A 19,326-nucleotide genomic window follows, 5' to 3' on the forward strand; every position below is an offset into this window, starting at 1 on the left:
ATTCTGCATGCTGAAGCCAAACAGGTCCTCACTGAAAAAAGAAAAAAAAAAATTTTTTGATGATCATTATCAGATGGTGCATCTTTATAATAATGTTATTAAACTCAATATAATGCCCTTATCCCTTAAAGGTCAGAGCACACACAAAAAGCTTTGCCTCCAGTTTGCCTCACATTAAAGCTGACAGTCTGCACAGTGAAGTCATAGTCATTATTTGCTTTCAGTTCTAATATGACACCCGAAGTCTTCAAATACATGTGGACTTTACTGTCAGAAATCACACAGAAGAAGAGCCTTTACAGTACATAACTGTCAAGGTTTGATTGCAGAGTTCCATTGCAACCAAAGAATGCAGGCAGCGTGGACACAAAGGATTACATCAACCAAGGTGATTTATTGTGACATAGTTCCAAAAAGGTGCAAAAGGTGTTTAACAGTCCCAAAACATTCCATACATACAGTGCAACAAAAATACAACAAAGGCTTCAAAGTGAAAAATCAAAAACCAGAGCCAGAAAAGCAAAAAGTCAAAAACTGGAGAAAACACCAGAAACAGTACTTACACATAAAGATATACAGGAACCTGGGCGAGGAGCTTACACAGGAGACATACAATGAACCAGCAATGACTGACAAACAAGGAAGTGCTTAAATAACCAAACTGATTAAAGAACAGGTGTGTTGAATCAGGGGAAGGAGGAGGAGCAAGTGCACAGGAGGAGTTGACTGAACAAAATGGAAGATGGTGAGTGATAAAAGGTGATCAGAACTAAACAGAATCTGCAGGTGAGTAGAACATAAAATATACAGAAAAGCTAAACCGGGAGCAAAGGTGCACATAAAGTAACTACAGAAAGTGTGAAAATAAAATGATTCACAAAATCACACTGAAAAGCAAAGGTGCACTTAAGGTAACTGCAGAAAACTGAGAAAATAAGAAAACAAGCAATTTAACAAGATCACAGTGAAAACTAAGCAACAACCAGAATGAAGTACATAACCTAAACTAGAGAGGAACTCAAACCAGTGAGGGAGTGTAACAGAAAACCAAGAGAGGACATGAGAACAGCACACAAAACCACAGCAAATAAACACTTAAAGTGCACTAACAGGGGCAAATCCCAACACATAACAATATTTGTCCTCTGCATTTAACCCATCCTAATTACAGTTAGACCCAATGCTACCACTAGCAGCAGAGATGCTGCCTTGCTCAGGGGCAGAAAGGAGCAGACCATAAATAAGTATGTTCTTAATTGTGTGGGCAAATCAGAGTGCCAGGTAGAAACCCACACTGACACAGGGAGAACATGCAAACTCCACACAGAAAGGACCAGGTGGGAAGCAATCCCACGACCTTTTTGCTGTGAGGCATCAGTGCTAACCACTAAGCCACCGTATGCCATTCTCCAAGTGAATAACAAACAAATGCTGTTTTCTAAATACTGAGAGGATTTTTAAAGCAGGACAATAATTGCCCCCATATTATTTATTTATTTATTTATTTATTGGAAGATTGCTTCGTGTGGCCATGTAATGTCAAGTGATGGTCTACAGAAAAACCTCACCAGATGGTCTCTCACACAAGCATGGGCTCACAGGGCTGAGGGCAAAGCTCAAAGTTCCTCCGAAAACACTCCTGCAGCAAAGCTTAGATTTGATTTCTCAGAACGCAGAAGATGGAGAACCATGCCCTTCTTTTTCTGGGTCAGGTTTAAAACATTTTAATCAGCCCTCGTAATTGTTGGCGCAACTAAGCAAAGTGTTGCCATGTACGTCAGATGTACAGTGTGACAATCAAAAGACATAATTACATTTACTTTAATGTTAATCACGTAAAAATGCACTGTCAACCCAAACGAGGTGAGGGAGCTCACACAAACTGAGGCAACGGATCACCTCAGGTTTCTAAGTTTATCTACTCAAAATGATGTATTTAAACTTAACTCATAGCTCATTTTGTTGAACTAAAATGAGCTTTGGAAATCTGAGGTAAATCAACTTATTGTGCACAAGAATATAACGTCTTAAAAAATGTTCTGAAACTACAAAGGTGGTAGAAGTGTGTGTCAGTGTACTTGAAAAATTATGTAAAGCCCAACATGCTCAAGTCCCAACTCCATTAAAAGAGTTGGGACAGAACACCGTGTTGAATCTGCAATTCTATCTTCTGTTTGAATATTGTACTTTTTGAACTTAAAAAAAATACAATATTGGTTCAAATCCCAGCCTGACCAGAAAATCACTGAGGGTCCTTGGGCAAGGTCCTTAATCCCCTAGTTGCTCCAGGTGTGTAGCAAGTGCCTTGTATGGCAGCACTCTGACATCGGGGTGAATGTGAGGCATTATTGTAAAGTGCTTTGAGCGTCTGATGCAGATGGAAAAGCGCTATATAAATGCCGTCCATTTACCATTTTTAAACTGTTGAATTCTTTTAACCTGAATACTCTAAGTTGAAACAACTGAAAATATGTGAATTATGTTAATCAGTATTTTTAATTTAAATGTATTCAACACGGGCAGCACGGTGGCTTAGTGGTTAGCACTGTTGCCTCACAGCGAGAAGGTCATGGGTTCAATTCCCACTTGTGGCCTTTCTGTGTGAAGTTTGCATGTTCTCCTCGTGTTTGCGTGGGTTTTCTCCGGGTGCTCCGGTTTCCTCCCACATCCAAAGACATGCAGGTTAGGTGGATTGGAATCTTTAAATTGTCCGTAGGTGTGTGGGGGTGTGAATGTGTTTGTTTGTCTGTTTGTGGCCTGGGACAGACTAGTGTCCTGTACTGGTTGTACCCCACCTCGCGCTCTATGACTGCTGGGATGGGACCCGTGTGTGTGTGTGTGTGTGTGTGTGTGTGTGTGTGTGTGTGTGTGTGTGTGTGTGTGTGTGTGTATTCAACACTAACTTCAAATATCTAAGTTCTAATAGCTTGCTAGTTTGAATAAATAAACTGACAAAAACTGAGGTATTTACTGGCTTTGGAAAATGTGTGGAAAAAATTCCTTCATATTGGCCCAATCCTTGTCTGCATAGTGGCTGTTACCATCTCATGTTCCATAACAGCAGATTTTACCTATGCTCTTATCTGTGTACTACAACCCCTGGCAAAAATGATGGAATCACCGGCCTCGGAGGATGTTCATTCAGTTGTTTAATTTTGTAGAAAAAAAGCAGATCACAGACATGACACAAAACTAAAGTCATTTCAAATGGCAACTATCTGGCTTTAAGAAACACTATAAGAAATCAAGAAAACAAATTGTGGCAGTCAGTAACGGTTACTTTTTTAGACCAAGCAGAGGGAAAAAAAATATGGACTCACTCAATTCTGAGGAATAAATTATGGAATCACCCTGTTAATTTTCATCCCCAAAACTAACATGCAGATCTGCATCAAATCAGATCTGCTCATTAGCCTGCATCTAAAAAGGAGTGATCACACCTTGGAGAGCTGTTGCACCAAGTGAACTGACATGAATCATGGCTCCAACACGAGAGATGTCAATTGAAACAAAGTCAATGCCTCAGAGACTGCAAGCTGTTATAAAAGCCAGAGGTGGTGCAACAAAATACTAGTGATGTGTTGGAGCGTTCTTTTGTTTTTCATGATTCCATAATTTTTTCCTCAGAATTGAGTGATTCCATATTTTTTTTCCCTCTGCTTGGTCTAAAAAGTAACCGTTACTGACTGCCACAATTTTTTTTTCCTGATTTCTTATAGTGTTTCTTAAAGCCAGAAAGTTGCCATTTGAAATGACTTTAGTTTTGTGTCATGTCTGTGATCTGCTTTTTTTTCTACAAAATTAAACAACTGAATGAACATCCTCCGAGGCCGGTGATTCCATAATTTTTGCCAGGGGTTGTACAATGCCACTTTTCAGTCATTCATTCATTTTCTATACCTGCTTATTCCAATTAAGGGTCCCGTGGACAAAGTCGTTATTGTGGAAAAAACAAAATACCTTCAGGAGAGGCTGTACTTCCAACACTGTGCATATGACACTGGATGCTGCAAAACAAAAGCACAGTGTGAAGAAAAGAGACATCTCCAAATCCATTTACTCTGCAGTGTATGTTTGTGGTATAAGTTACATGGTGTGACATCATCACACGTCATGAGCTAAAAATAGAACATCTGCAGAGCACTATTTCGGCATATTTGTTACCATGTGAGTCTGCCTCAGTACAACACTAAAATAATAATGACTTCCCATATACAGAGTCAGTCTTTGTCATTTTGATCATACGTGAAAACAAAATAAATTTAAGGCTGGAACATAATAATTGTGTGTCTCAGTGCACGTTGTTGACAAAAGACCCAAATTTAACCAGTTCTGTGTGTCAAAAAGAAAACTGTATGAAATCTTTAAAACATTCTATTAATTTAAGTAATGTTTATTTTACTTAATAAACGTTAAAATGCGATTCAGTAATTTGAGGTACCTAAACTTAAATCATTTGAGGGAACCAGTTCCCTCAAAATGTTCCAATAGAACTAATTAATCAGGTTTTACAGTGATGCAGGTAACACGGTGGATTAGTGTTTAGCACTGTTGCCTCACAGCAAGAAGGTCATGGGATCAATTCTCACCTGTGGTGTTTGTGTGAGTTTCCTCCAGGTGCTCTGGTTTCCTCCCACGTTTAAAGACATGCAGGTTAGGTGAATTGTAAATTTCATAATTGTTGAGGTCTCCCTTAAAAAACAACAACAACAAAAAAAAACCCCAAAAAAACGATATCTCAAGTTCAGTGGTTCTGAACTATGGAAGCCTGTTTGTGCCACTTGAAAAAAAGGTTTTTGATTAATTGCAAGATAGTATCGCGCAATTCTGACTTATTATCTCACAATTCTGAGTTACTATCTCACAATTCTGACTTATTATCTCACAATTCTGACTTATTATCTCACAATTCTGAGTTACTATCTCGCAATTCTGACTTATTATCTCACAATTCTGACTTATTATCTCACAATTCTGAGTTACTATCTCGCAATTCTGACTTATTATCTCACAATTCTGACTTATTATCTCACAATTCTGAGATACTATCTCACAATTGCGAGATACTAACTCGCAATTCTGAGTTACCATCTCGCAATTCTGAGATACTAACTCCCAATTCTGACATATTATCTCACAATTGTGAGGTAAATATCTCGCAATTCTGACTTATTATCTCACAATTCTGAGTTACTATCTCGCAATTCTGACTTATTATCTCACAATTCTGACTTATTATCTCACAATTCTGAGTTACTATCTCGCAATTCTGACTTATTATCTCACAATTCTGAGATACTATCTCGCAATTGCGAGATACTAACTCACAATTCTGAGTTACCATCTCACAATTCTGACTTATTATCTCACAATTCTGACTTATTATCTCACAATTCTGAGTTACTATCTCGCAATTCTGACTTATTATTTCACAATTCTGACTTATTATCTCACAATTCTGAGTTACTATCTCGCAATTCTGACTTATCTCACAATTCTGACCTACTATCTCACAATTCTGAGTTACTATCTCGCAATTCTGACTTATCTCACAATTCTGACTTATTATCTCACAATTCTGAGATACTATCCCGCAATTGCGAGATACTAACTCGCAATTCTGAGTTACCATCTCGCAATTCTGAGATACTAACTCCCAATTCTGACATATTATCTCACAATTGTGATGTAAATATCTCGCAATTCTGAGATACCATCTGATCAACACGGTGGCAGCACGCTCCGTCTCCGTTTCGCTTCCCACGCTCCTGCCACAGCAATGTAACAGTTGAGAAGCAGATGGGGTGCACATTTGCCATTCATAACGTAAGTATTTACTCAGTACGACCGTTGGTTAGGTTATCTGCTTTATTCATGATTCAAGAACTCGGTGAGGATTTTTATATCTACTGTGTATTTACTTTAATGGTAATGCATTAAAACTGAGTGATTGTGCTCACAGTTAAAACAGTGGCATGCGCTAGCCATTGTGGTATAGCTAGCTAGCCCCCCTCTCCACCCCTGTCAAATTGAGCTTCAAAAAAAAAGATTAAAACCCAAAATAAGGGGAGGAAAAAGTCGTCCCATTCACCAAAACTGTGCGGGGGAGGATGGTGTAGCCTATTTGGTAGGCTAGATGTGACTTGCTGTCGTATATCGTTTATAAGTTGAGTGCAATTTTGCCATTTCGTGGGTAACTTGAAGTAATATTTTCATTCAGAGAGGAGCATGCCATGCACGCACAGACCTAGAATCACTGGCATGAAGTTAAACAGTAGTTTATTATTCAGACAGTAATTCGCGATGAAGCAGTTCTGGTTGTATTATGGGCAAAAAAAGTTTTTAAAATGGAAACAAACGTGCCCTGTTAACGTCTACCTTTAAAAAAAAAAATCCAAAATAAAACAATGATTTGGTTTTGATGCTAAAACCAAAAATACGACGACAGAATATGGAAAGCGTAAACAGACATATACTCATTTATTAGGCTTGTGCTTTGAATTAAATCTGTCAACTCTTTACAACTCCCTCTAGTCACAACTTTAGTTAAAAAAGTGCTGCAAAAACAATTATGAAAAGAACGGACAGTTACACATAAAAAAACCAACGAGAAATAAAAGAATGACAAAAATTAAAAAATTAAAAAAATAGTCAAGATGACAAGTGACTACTGTACAAATAATGTTTCAAAAATTCTGATTTTCTGTGCTGAGTAAATGTCCACATTTAAGCAGTAATAGCTTTTACATGGGCAAGTGCATTTTGGCACCACCTGCCCAGATATGTCAAGTGCCCTTGCCCCATGCCCACCAACCTCCATTTCACCCCCTCCCACCCCTCAATTTCAGTGTATTTAATGATATGACGAACTACTGTCTGGAAAATGAATCACTGTCCAGTTACTGAATAACTGTCCACATTTAAGCAGTAATAGCTTATTTAATGATGCACTTGCCCATGTAAAAGCAATTACTGCTTAAATGTGGACAGTTATTCAGATTCTGGACTGTGATTCAATTTCCAGACAGTAGTTTGCCATAGCATTAAATACACTGAAACTGAAGGGTGGGAGGGGGTGAAATGGAGGTTGGTGGGCATGGGGCAAGGGCACTTGACATATCTGGGAAGGTGGTGCCAAAATGCACTTGCCCATGTAAAAGCTATTACTGCTTAAATGTGGACAGTTATTCAGCGCAGAAAATCAGAATTTTTGAAATATTCTTTGTACAGTAGTCACTTGTCATCTTGACTATTTTTTTAATTTTTAAATTGTTTTTGTCATTCTTTTATTTCTAGTTGTTGTTTTTGATGCGTAACTGTCACTTCTTTTCATAATTGTTTTTACAACACTTTTTTAAGTAAAGTTGTTACTAGAGTGAGGTGACAGATTTAATTCAAAGCACAAGCCTAATAAATGAGTATACTCGTATGTCTGTTTACGCTTTCCATATTCTGTCGTTGCATTTTTGGTTTTAGCATCAAAACCAAATCATTGTTTTATTTTGGATTTGTTAAAAGTAGACTTCAACAGGGCACGTTTATTTCCATTTTAAAAACATTTTTTGCCCATAATACAACCAGAACTGCTTCATCGTGAATTACTGTCTGAATAATGAACTATTGTCTACTGTCTAACTTCACGCCAGTCCTAGAATCATTGTAGGTCTGTGTATGCGCGCTCTAGCTGCTAATGTTTGTTCATGCGAGCACGCGAGTTGAAGTTTCGTAATACTACGTTGCATTCCATATTTATACCAAACAGTCAGCGAAAACACAAGAATTCAGCGACCAACTTTTTAGACATACAAATGAGGGATATTTTCTGGAAAATAACAGTAGCATAAGGGATGGCAGCAGGAATTAAGTCAAAATAAGGGCGTTTCTCTGGGGAAAGGGTGGGTTGACAGGTATGTCCCTCTTTCATCCAAACCTCCGCCTTCCTTGGTCATTCAAATCAGACAGCCCTTTGCCAAAACACAGGCCGAGGGTTCATCCTGCACGCATGCCACAGTTACAGCTGGTGGTACACATTTAACCACATTGTTAGGCGCTGCTCAAAGGTAACCAGAAAACCATAGTCTTTCCTGTCGAGTTGTTGTATCGTTTATAACAGAAACGTAGATTGCTGAAAGATTAAGCAGTCTGATTACAATCATTGTGGTTTTCTGACGTTTAATGTGACGTGCATTTCCCTAACCATGAAGAAACTAGCTGTTTTACTTTATTACCACTAGAGGGCAATGAATTTTACTTTATTCAGAGCCACTTTTGACTATCGACTAGTTGTAGACCACTAGAGTGTTGTGTGTTGGGGGGTGTGGCTGGACATTTTGGTGTTCTTTTCTTTTCTTTGCTCTCCAGGTGGCATGAAGACTGATTTGTCTGTGGAGAAGGTGCTGGCTGAAGAGTCCTTCACCCTCATCAACATCATGTGCAGCACCTGTGAATGGTGCTCACGTGCAGCCTTAAAGACTTTCAGCTGAAGCAGATAATTGGATGGCATTCTGCATTTAAGTCATGTGTGATTCAAGCAGAATTGCCGGGAACTCGACCTTGTGATGTTCGTTTGTGAGACGCTGAGGACCGCGCCTGGGTTTGACACATCGTGCCTCTGAAGGAAGAAGGGTGAGGGACACATGCTGTCAGCACACATCAGAGGTGATTAATTGTTTGACTAACTGTTGATGGTAACTTGGTATTTTGTTACGCAGTATATTTGAATTGTGATGAGAACTGTGCAGCTTGCTTCTCACTGCTGTGGCGTGCGGACAAGTGATTCTCCACCTGTTGTGAGAAGCTGCTCATTTGCATAAAGCTTAAAATACAGACCTGAATGTGTTGCTGATAGTGTGTGTCTTTTGAAGGATATTAGTTGTAACTGCTGACTTACCTCACCTCTTCTATCCTTCGCAGAGAGTCGGTTTGTCGTGTCCACCTGGGGGGTGTTTGGCGGTAATAGTGAGTCCAGAAGCGCCGGGCTTCGATCCTTTTGGGCGCTGGAGAGCGTGCCAGCCTTCACTCCACCAGAAAGACGCTATTTTAGTTTTTACACTTTATTGTGCACCAGCGGGTGAAGTAAAGAAATTGTTTTTGTTATTGGAACCGCTTTCTGGTTATTTTTAGCGCTGGGTTCCGTCTGACGCAGGTCCGCTCCTCAACCCGCGTCAACACATAACATAGAGTGCGAAATACATGTAGCAAGACATTTGGGCCAACATTTAGGCTACACACTAAAATGATTCCACAGTTATCCAAACCGTAGACTGAAGGAATAAAACAAAACCTCAGGCCTCTTCAAAGAACAATGTCAGCCTCCTTTGTGCAACATTCAAAATACTAACACATTTTACAAAATTACAACTGTTGTGTGTAAAGAAGTTACACCATACCTGTTTATAGTGCTCCCTTATACGTAGTGTAAATAAGTAAAGAATTTTACTCAACACAGAGCATGGGGGACACTTTTACTCACTTCTTTATTGTCTCATAGAACTAGTGGTTACATTCTGTATGCCTTAGTGGTTGTCTACCATCTATTGGTAACTATTGGTATGACACAGAATGGCATATCTACTGGAGGTTCATACACAAGACCTTAATTGTTAGCAAAAAAGTACACATAGCGTGCCTAAGCTGATCTACTGAGCAATTACAGTTTCTGATATTGTCTGTGTTTGATATCATATTTCATGATGTGTAAATCTGAGATGGTGTTGTGTTAAATGTAGACTGCTTAAATGTAGACTTTTGGTAAATGGGGGATAACCTTTATTTCAGTGTAAAAAATAAAGACAATCAAATCAATAATTCATCTTAAAATTCATGTCTTCATCACCACAGGATGGATGACATATTCAACTTCCTCAGACAGAGAAATGTTCCAGAAGACATAATAGAGACGCTGGAGCATGAGAAGGTTTGTAACTATTTCAGCGATTCTTAAAATGTGTAATTAAAAAACAACAACATTTTGCTCATTTACATTATATTGAAGCTGTAACATCGTCTTCTGACCTTTACATAATTGGTCTTTGTTTTAGATTGATAGGACTGCAGTTCTAGAGATGAATGATGCACAACTGAGTGCCTACTTACCATCTTATGATGATCGTCTGGCGCTGACGGGATTTTGTAGGAGAAATGCAAACAGCACCAGGAAAGAATCCCTTTTTCAACGCTTATGCAACAAGTTGAAGAGAAAAAAAAGATGAGGAAGAGAGTGGAAAGAGTGAGCGAAAACCACCAAAAAAGACACGTAAAACAATGAGGAAGGTCGAGCTGGGTTGGATGAACTATGACGACACATGTGGCATCTTCAAGCAAGTGAGGACAAAGCGTGGTGGGGGGACAAGGAAAATTGATGTGTCTGAGGATGCTGTTAAGGAGGACTTGATCAAAATAGCCAGGGAGCTTTTCTTTCCTTCTGGAAGAAATGCCGAAGGAGGCATCGAGGAGTTTAAATTCGATTTGATGGATTTCAAACAGGGTGTTGTTAATGATGTTACAACAGTTGGGCAGTTGTATGACAACACAGGGCTTACGTTGCTCAGGTTTAACCTCAGTACACAGAGGAAAATGGACAGTGAATCCCATCAGAGTGAAGAGCAGGAGAGAATTGAACATCAGTCAACTCCCTCTTTAGGATCTGATGCAATTCCTCAGACAAGTCCAGAAGAAGTTAGCCTAGTTGTAGAGGATGCTGATTTCGAGGGTATTTCCTACACTTATTCAGGTCTTCATGTTGAGAATGACACAGATGACTACAACATTGTGTATGTGTCTACAGGAACCATCTCTGGTGATGTAGAACAAGATCTTGATGACACATTGCCAATGTTTCAAAAAGACATGCCAACAGAGAATAATCCTATGATATTGATCATCCACAGAGGGCAGGTTCTTCGACAGCTCATTGGGCATTTTTATAATGACCAAATCATGAATGCTGATGTGCAAATCCAGCTTGTATTGCCAGATGGAACCTATGAGAAAGGGCTTGAATCAGGAGGCGTTGTCAGAGATTGTCTCTCTGAGTTCTGGGGTGAGTTTTTGGAGCAGTGCACAACTGGAAATGACCTCAAAGTGCCTTTTCTTCGCCATGACTTTGTCCAAATGGAATGGGAGAGTGTTGGCCGTATCCTTGCTTTTGGATGGGAAAGAGAGGTATCTCCCAGTGAACATTGCTCCTACCATAATAGAGCAAGCTGCCTTTGGATTTACGAGGAGCAGTGTTCTGGAAAACTTTTTGAAATACCTGCCTCCCTCTGATCGGTCATTAATTGACTCTTGGCGTTCAAATGTGATTGAGGATGAAGAGGAGTTAATTGAAGTCCTTAGTATCTATGATTGCAGGAAGCTACCTACAGCTGAGAATGCAAATGCCATTCTCCAGGAACTTGCACACAAAACTCAAGAACCTGCCTATGTGATTGAACAGTAGGTGAAGCCTCTCAGCAGAGTTAAGGACAGCCTTAAAGACCCCCCTACTGTTTATGAAGCACTTCAACCAACTGCAAAAAAAGTGCTGAAATCGTTGCATTTTCCAGACACACTTGATTTCTCACAGAAAAACATCCATAAGCACCTGACATCCTATGTAAAGAATGCTGATACACGCCATCTGTGTAACTTTCTCAGATTCTGCACCGGCTCTGATTTATTTCTGGGGAAGACAATCACCATTACCCTCAACCAGCTCCAAGGCCTGCAGCGGCGCCCTGTAGCACACACTTGTGGTTGTGTGCTTGAGTTGTCTGTTCATTATGACAACTACCTCAAATTCAGTTCAGAAATGAACAGAGTTCTGGAATCCAATGTGTGGGTTATGGACATAGTGTGATACTGAAGCACTGCAATATTTCAGAGGTTTACACTGTGGTGTACTTGTTACTGACTGGGCTGTGGCAATATTTGTTTCTTACATGACAGTCCACATAAATTAATTGTCTACTTGATATAGATGCAGCGTGAATAAGTGAGTTTATTATCAATCTATGTGTGCTGTTACTAGTTCTCATTATCTTCATGACATACAGTATGCTGAGAGGAATTGCTGTAAGTCCTCCTGTTTTTACAGTTCAATGCGTTTCCATGCATTAATAGCGCCTGTTATTTAATACAATAATGAAACAGGTTTTGTACGAATCACATGATCTTCTTTTTATGTTCCATTTGTGGTATTATCACAAGTTGAGTACTGTCAGTTGACAGTACTTGCTATAGGGTCTTGTAAATGATTTTATATAAGTATTTTATGATGATTTTATAATAGATGCCGTGAACTTATTAAAGATGAAGTTATTCTTATCTCTGTTCAAATTTGTCTTCTTCAGTTTCTCTTTAATCATTATTTGTAAATGTAACAGGCAGAACTCTACCTGTGCAGCAGGATAACAATATCACTATTTCCAGATACAATACAAAATCTCTTTGTGATTTCCCAGGATGACTCAACCTAACACCCCAACTATATTGTAAAAGGTGATGAAGGGCTTCAGGGTTAACTAAGGTCACAGGCTTACCTGACGGATGCGGCCTAGTGTTCACCTATATGTGATGACACCTAGTAGTTCCTCTCCCCACGTAAGTACAACCAGTGGTAAGGATAAGTTTACCCCTGCTCTGGATAAATAACAACCTGACTGAATTAGAATAAATTTAACATTGAATAAATCAAACACATTAGCATGGAACTGCATGCCACGTTGAATAGCAATGAGTGTGAATTTCAAATGCCATACAACTGTTGTGTGGGCCGCCAGAAGAGGAGGTACTGCTTGCCCACCACCAGAGGGCGCCCTGCCTGAAGTGCGGGCTTCAGGCACGAGAGGGCGCTGCCGCCACAGACACAGCCGGGAGTGACAGCTGTCACTCATTAACTCCTGACAGCTGTCACTCATTCTTCATCATCGCACTCCATAAAACCCAGACGTCATCTCCACCTCATCGCCGAGATATCGTACTTCATTGGAGGTAATATCCTCAGCCTTTGTGGTATTTTCTGAATCTGTCTATTGTGAGTGTTTGCAGGGGTACCGGTCCTTCGTTTGTGGAGGCTGTGCAGGACGGCACTCTTTTTCCTCTGAGGGACCGCTGCAACACATATTGAGTGAGAGGTGGAGGTGGCATTCCCACCGTTGTTGTTACTGGGTGTGCACACACCTACACTTAACTGTCTTTGTTCTCGCCAGCAGTACCAGATCCGACAGTCGGGGACGGTGATCACCTGGGAATTCGGGACTTGGCAGCTCCAGTATTCACCAGGTTCAGTGGCGGCGGAAATCGTGTGGTTCCGGCTCTTCTCAGGACAGACGTCTTCTATCCTCGAGCCTGCTCACACGTCACCTTTGTGAATTGACTGTAATTATATTCTGAGATTGTCTGTATTTCGTTGTGCACGATTTCACAACATTAAATTGTTACTTTTTGGCTCATCTATTGGCCGTTCATTTGCGCCCCCTGTTGTGGGTCCGTGTCACTACACTTTCCCAACAGGATATCTCGGCCAGCGTCATGGACTCCGAGGGGCATCACCCGGCTGTTGAACGACCAATGGGAGAGCAGGGAGCGCAGGCGTCTGCAGGAGGCGTGATTGGTGAGCTGCAGCACATTCTCACCGCCTTTACGGCTCGGTTGGATCAAATGACCGAGCAAAACATCTTCCTTTTTTGTAACTCCTTCTACCTCCCGCGTGATTTTGGGCTTCCCATGGATGTTGAAGCACAATCCCCGGATTGATTGGCCGTCTGGGGTGGTGGTTCAGTGGAGCGAAACCTGCCATCGGGTGTGTTTAGGATCCTCGGTTCCTCCCGGTTTACAGGCTAAGGAGGAGGTCAAAGTCCCTCCCAATCTGACGGCAGTGCCAGTTGAGTACCGCGATCTTGCTGACGTCTTCAGCAAGGATCTGGCACTCACCCTTCCCCCGCACCGTCCGTACGATTGTGCCATTGATTTGGTTCCAGGCGCTGAGTTCCCGTCCAGCAGACTATACAACCTCTCACGACTTGAGCGCGAATCAATGGAGACCTACATCTGGGACTCATTAGCTGCCGGGCTGATCCGGAACTCCACCTCCCCGATGGGGGCAGGTTTCTTTTTTGTGGGCAAGAAAGATGGCGGACTCCGTCCATGCATTGATTACAGGGGGCTGAATGAGATTACGGTTCGCAACCGATACCCGTTGCCATTGTTGGATTCCGTGTTCACCCCCCTGCATGGAGCCAAAATCTTTACTAAGCTGGATCTTAGAAATGCGTATCACCTGGTTCGGATCCGGAAGGGAGACGAATGGAAGACGGCATTTAACACCCCGTTAGGTCACTTTGAGTACCTGGTCATGCCGTTCGGCCTCACCAACGCCCCCGCGACGTTCCAAGCCTTGGTTAACGACGTCTTGCGGGACTCCCTGCACCGATTCGTCTTCGTATATCTGGACGATATTCTCATCTTTTCTCCAGATCCTGAGACCCATGTCCAGCATGTACGTCAGGTCCTGCAGCGGTATTTTAGAGAACCGACTGTTTGTGAAGGGCGAGAAGTGCGAGTTTCACCGCACGTCTTTGTCCTTCCTGGGGTTTATCATCTCCTCTAACTCCGTCGCCCCTGATCCGGCCAAGGTTGCGGCGGTGAGAGATTGGCCCCAACCAACAAGCCGTAGGAAGCTGCAACAGTTCCTCGGCTTCGCTAATTTCTATAGGAGGTTCATTAAGGGCTACAGTCAGGTAGTTAGCCCCCTGACAGCCCTGACCTCTCCAAAAGTCCCCTTCACCTGGTTGGATCGGTGCGAAGCCGCGTTCAAGGAGTTGAAACGACGGTTCTCTACTGCGCCAGTTTTGGTGCAGCCCGACCCTAGCCGCCAGTTCGTGGTTGAAGTGGACGCCTCTGACTCAGGGATAGGAGCCGTGCTATCCCAGAGCGGAGAGACCGATAAGGTTCTTCACCCGTGTGCCTACTTTTCTCGCAGGTTGACCCCAGCTGAACGGAACTATGACGTCGGCAATCGAGAACTCCTTGCGGTGAAAGAGGCTCTTGAGGAGTGGAGACACCTGTTGGAGGGAGCGTCTGTGCCGTTCACGGTTTTCACTGACCATCGGAACCTGGAGTATATCAGGACCGCCAAGCGGCTGAACCCCAGGCAAGCCCGCTGGTCACTGTTCTTCGGACGTTTTGACTTCCGGATCACCTATCACCCCGGGACCAAGAACCAGAGATCGGATGCCTTGTCCCGGGTACACGCAGACGAAGTCAAAACGGTGCTGTCGGATCCACCGGTGCCCATCATTCCGAAGTCCACTATCGTGGCCACCCTCACCTGGGACGTGGAGAAGACCGTCCGGGAGGCCCTGTCACGGAGCCCGGACCCCGGAACCGGTCCGAAGAACCATCTATACGTCCCACCAGAGGCCAGAGCTGCAGTCTTGGACTTCTGTCACGGTTCCAAGCTCTCCTGTCATCCAGGGGTGCGAAGGACCGTGGCAGTTGTCCGGCAGCGCTTCTGGTGGGCGTCTATGGAGGCCGACGTCCGGGAGTACATCCAGGCCTGCACCACCTGTGCCAGGGGCAAGGCAGACCACAAGAGGTCCCAAGGGCTTCTCCAGCCACTTCCTGTGCCTCATCGCCCCTGGTCCCACATCGGCCTGGATTTTGTCACGGGCCTCCCGCCATCCCAGGGCAACACCACCATCTTCACGATAGTGGACCGATTCTCCAAGGCGGCCCACTTCGTGGCCCTCCCGAAGCTCCCACCCCCCAGGAGACAGCAGACCTCCTGGTCCACCACGTCGTACGTCTGCATGGGATACCCACCAACATCGTCTCTGATCGTGGTCCCCAGTTCTCCTCACACGTCTGGAGGAGCTTCTGCCGGGAACTGGGGGCCACTGTGAGCCTCTCGTCCGGGTATCACCCGCAGACCAATGGACAGGCAGAACGGGCCAATCAGGAATTGGAGCAAGCCCTGCGCTGCGTAACGTCCGCACACCCGACGGCCTGGAGTGAACATCTGGCCTGGATCGAGTATGCACATAACAGCCAGGTGTCCTCTGCCACCGGCCTCTCCCCGTTTGAGGTGTGTTTGGGGTATCAGCCCCCATTGTTTCCCGTGCTGGAGGGAGAGGTCGGTGTGCCCTCGGTCCAGGCCCACCTGCGGAAGTGCCGTCGGGTGTGGCGCTCCGCCCGTTCTGCCTTGAAGGCCCGGACGAGGGCGAAGACCCATGCGGACCGCCGGCGATCCCCGGCCCCTGCTTACCAGCCCGGGCAGGAGGTGTGGCTGTCCACGAAGGACATCCCCCTCCAAGTGGACTCCCCTAAGTTGAAGGACCGTTACATTGGACCATTCAAGATCCTCAAAATCCTCAGTCCTGCCGCAGTGAAGCTCCGACTCCCAGCTTCACTGCGGATCCACCCGGTTTTTCATGTGTCCAGAATCAAGCCTCACCACACCTCACCCCTCTGTGCTCCCAGTCCGGCTCCGCCTCCTGCACGGATCATTGACGGGGAGCCGGCTTGGACAGTGCACCGGCTCCTGGACGTCCGTCAGATGGGCCGGGGGTTCCAGTATTTGGTGGACTGGGAGGGGTATGGACCCAAAGAACGCTCCTGGGTGAAGATGAGCTTCATCTTGTTCTCGCCAGCAGTACCAGATCCGACAGTCGGGGACGGTGATCACCTGGGAATTCGGGACTTGGCGGCTCCAGTATTCACCAGGTTCAGTGGCGGCGGAAATCGTGTGGTTCCGGCTCTTCTCAGGACAGACGTCTTCTATCCTCGAGCCTGCCCACACGTCACCTTTGTGAATTGACTGTAATTATATTCTGAGATTGTCTGTATTTCGTTGTGCACGATTTCACAACATTAAATTGTTACTTTTTGGCTCATCTATTGGCCGTTCATTTGCACCCCCTGTTGTGGGTCCGTGTCACTACACTTTCCCAACAACAACAGGAAGTTAAATCCTAAACCTATTCTCACCTAACAGGGAATAAATTCCAAACAAGAAAGTTTCTAACCAACCCAGTTGTAAGAAGTTGGGACCCTTGGTAATAATTAATAAAAACAGTTGTAAAAACAACACAAAGACGAACAATTCAAATTGAATTATATTGACTGCCAACATGATTGTACAGATAAAAGACCATTGCAGAGAGGCAATCAGAATTAAAGATGTGGAGGTATTACAGTGAGTACTTACTTATTCTATAAATAACAACGAATTGCCAAGATTTATAAGACCAGTTTCTATAATCATGAAATGTCCATTGTTACCCTACCATCTAGTAACATACTCTTGACACTCCAACAATGAAAGCTGGTAAAAACATTACAATGAATTCTTCATATGCACATGATGCAGAGGTTTAACAGTCGCATGTATGCCAGAGCACAATTTAAATTGACCCAGAAGACATAAGAAACTGTCATCTGATTACAGAAGTGATTTTTTTTCCCCGTTCTTTTTTTTTTTTTTTTTTGAAAAATCATGGAGTCTTGTTCTCTTGGTGCTATACAGAGAACATAAATCATACAACTTGTTTAAATGGTCATTTCAAAAGTCAGCATCTATGGTGGTATGGGGGGTGCAGCATTGTCTTGGTTGTGGTCTTTTCACTCATCTGGTGAGTTAATGCTAAATAATAAAGTAAACACATTTCTGGCGGTGTGTTTTACTTTATCACACACTTTTTGAATCAGAAATAAATATTAACAAATGGGCATTCACCACTATTGTAGCTCTGAAAATAAGTCAGCTGTATTAACAGAAAAATTACCATCAGAGACTGGGTAACACAACATTATACGTGGCTGATACTTTTATCCAAAGCAACTTAAAGTTATTTAGGTACAGGCTATTGGTAACAATCCCTAGAGCAATATGGGGTTAAGTGCCATGCTCAAGGTCACTTCAGCCATGGTGTTGTAGGGAGAGGTAACTGTGGGATTCATACTCGCAACCCTCTGATCCAGAAACTAACTCTGCCAGGGGAAAGCTTCACTACTAAAACAAAGCACACAAACAGAAATAAGAAAACAAACATGACCTCCAACATAGCTTGGTAATGTGCATTGTTCTGACAGTGGAACACTTCACTATTGGTTGGAAAAAACTTCACTACCATAGTAATACACTACTACGGCATGACACAGAGTGCTTAGTAATACATTACAACTTCGTCATTGCCATTCTGGTAAGAACAAATTTACAACATGGGCCATGTCTTAATGAATTAACCATTAGGCCACAGCTGCCTCTACCACAATGTAACAATCACAGATATCACATCACAGAAGACTGTACATATGACAACAGAGGTCTGACAGTGAAAGTGCAATGAGCAGCCTACAAATATCGAGTAGGCTAGCACTTTGTATGGAGAGTCCTGTGTGAGAGGGATGGTACCAGTTCAGCAACACTGATTTCTTCACGTATGGGAGACAGAGCGGGCACAAGAGAGAGAGGGTGCATGTGTTACAGTGTGTGAGCGAGAGGAGTGCGGTCCGTTGCCATCCAAGGCGTTGCATTCCGCTGTCTCAGGCCTACCTGTGAGAGAGGGAGAGTGTGTGTGTGTATGTGGATGGGAGAGGAAAGGCTTCACTATGCTGAAGTCCACTGTGTCCCAGTGGGAGGGAAACACTTCATTCCCTTAGCTCAAGTCGAATAAACTCATGAAGGTTCAGATAAAGGTCTGTGATTTTAAATACGTCATTGGACATAGTTAGATTGTGTTCTGCCATGAAATCTGTACAAATACGGTAAAAATCCACATCACAAGGGTAGTCTTTAAAGCTACATTCTTCCAAACAAACGGCAATCTTTGTTTGGTCAACTGCCTGACCAAAGTTTTGAGCCCCATAGAGATGAGGAACTGCATACAGCATGGAAGGATGCCCACTTGGTGCTGTAGGATTATGTGAAGCCCTGATGCGGTGGTCATTCCAGGCAACAGCAACTTCATCAAGCTCCTCCTAAAGATTTAATAATAATAAAAAAAAAAACATGGTTACATACAGAGGTGATTAAGTGATTAAGTGTTACATTGTACAAGAACAACCCAGAAAGTTATATGCCCAGTGTCCAGAATAGTCAATTCCACATTAATAGACATTAAACAGTAATTATTGAAACACCTGTTGCTCATACCCAGGCCGAAGTCACCGAGGTGGTTAGAAAGCTCCTCGGTGGCAAGGCTCCTGGGGTGGATGAAATCCATCCTGAGTACCTTTAGTCTCTGGATGTTGTGGGGCTGTCTTGGCTGACATGCCTCTGCAACATCGCGTGGCGATCGGGGACAGTGCCTCTGGATTGGCAAACCGGGGTGGTGGTCCCTTTGT

This window comes from Thalassophryne amazonica, chromosome 3 (assembly GCF_902500255.1).
Source record: "Thalassophryne amazonica chromosome 3, fThaAma1.1, whole genome shotgun sequence".
NCBI lineage: Eukaryota > Metazoa > Chordata > Actinopteri > Batrachoidiformes > Batrachoididae > Thalassophryne > Thalassophryne amazonica.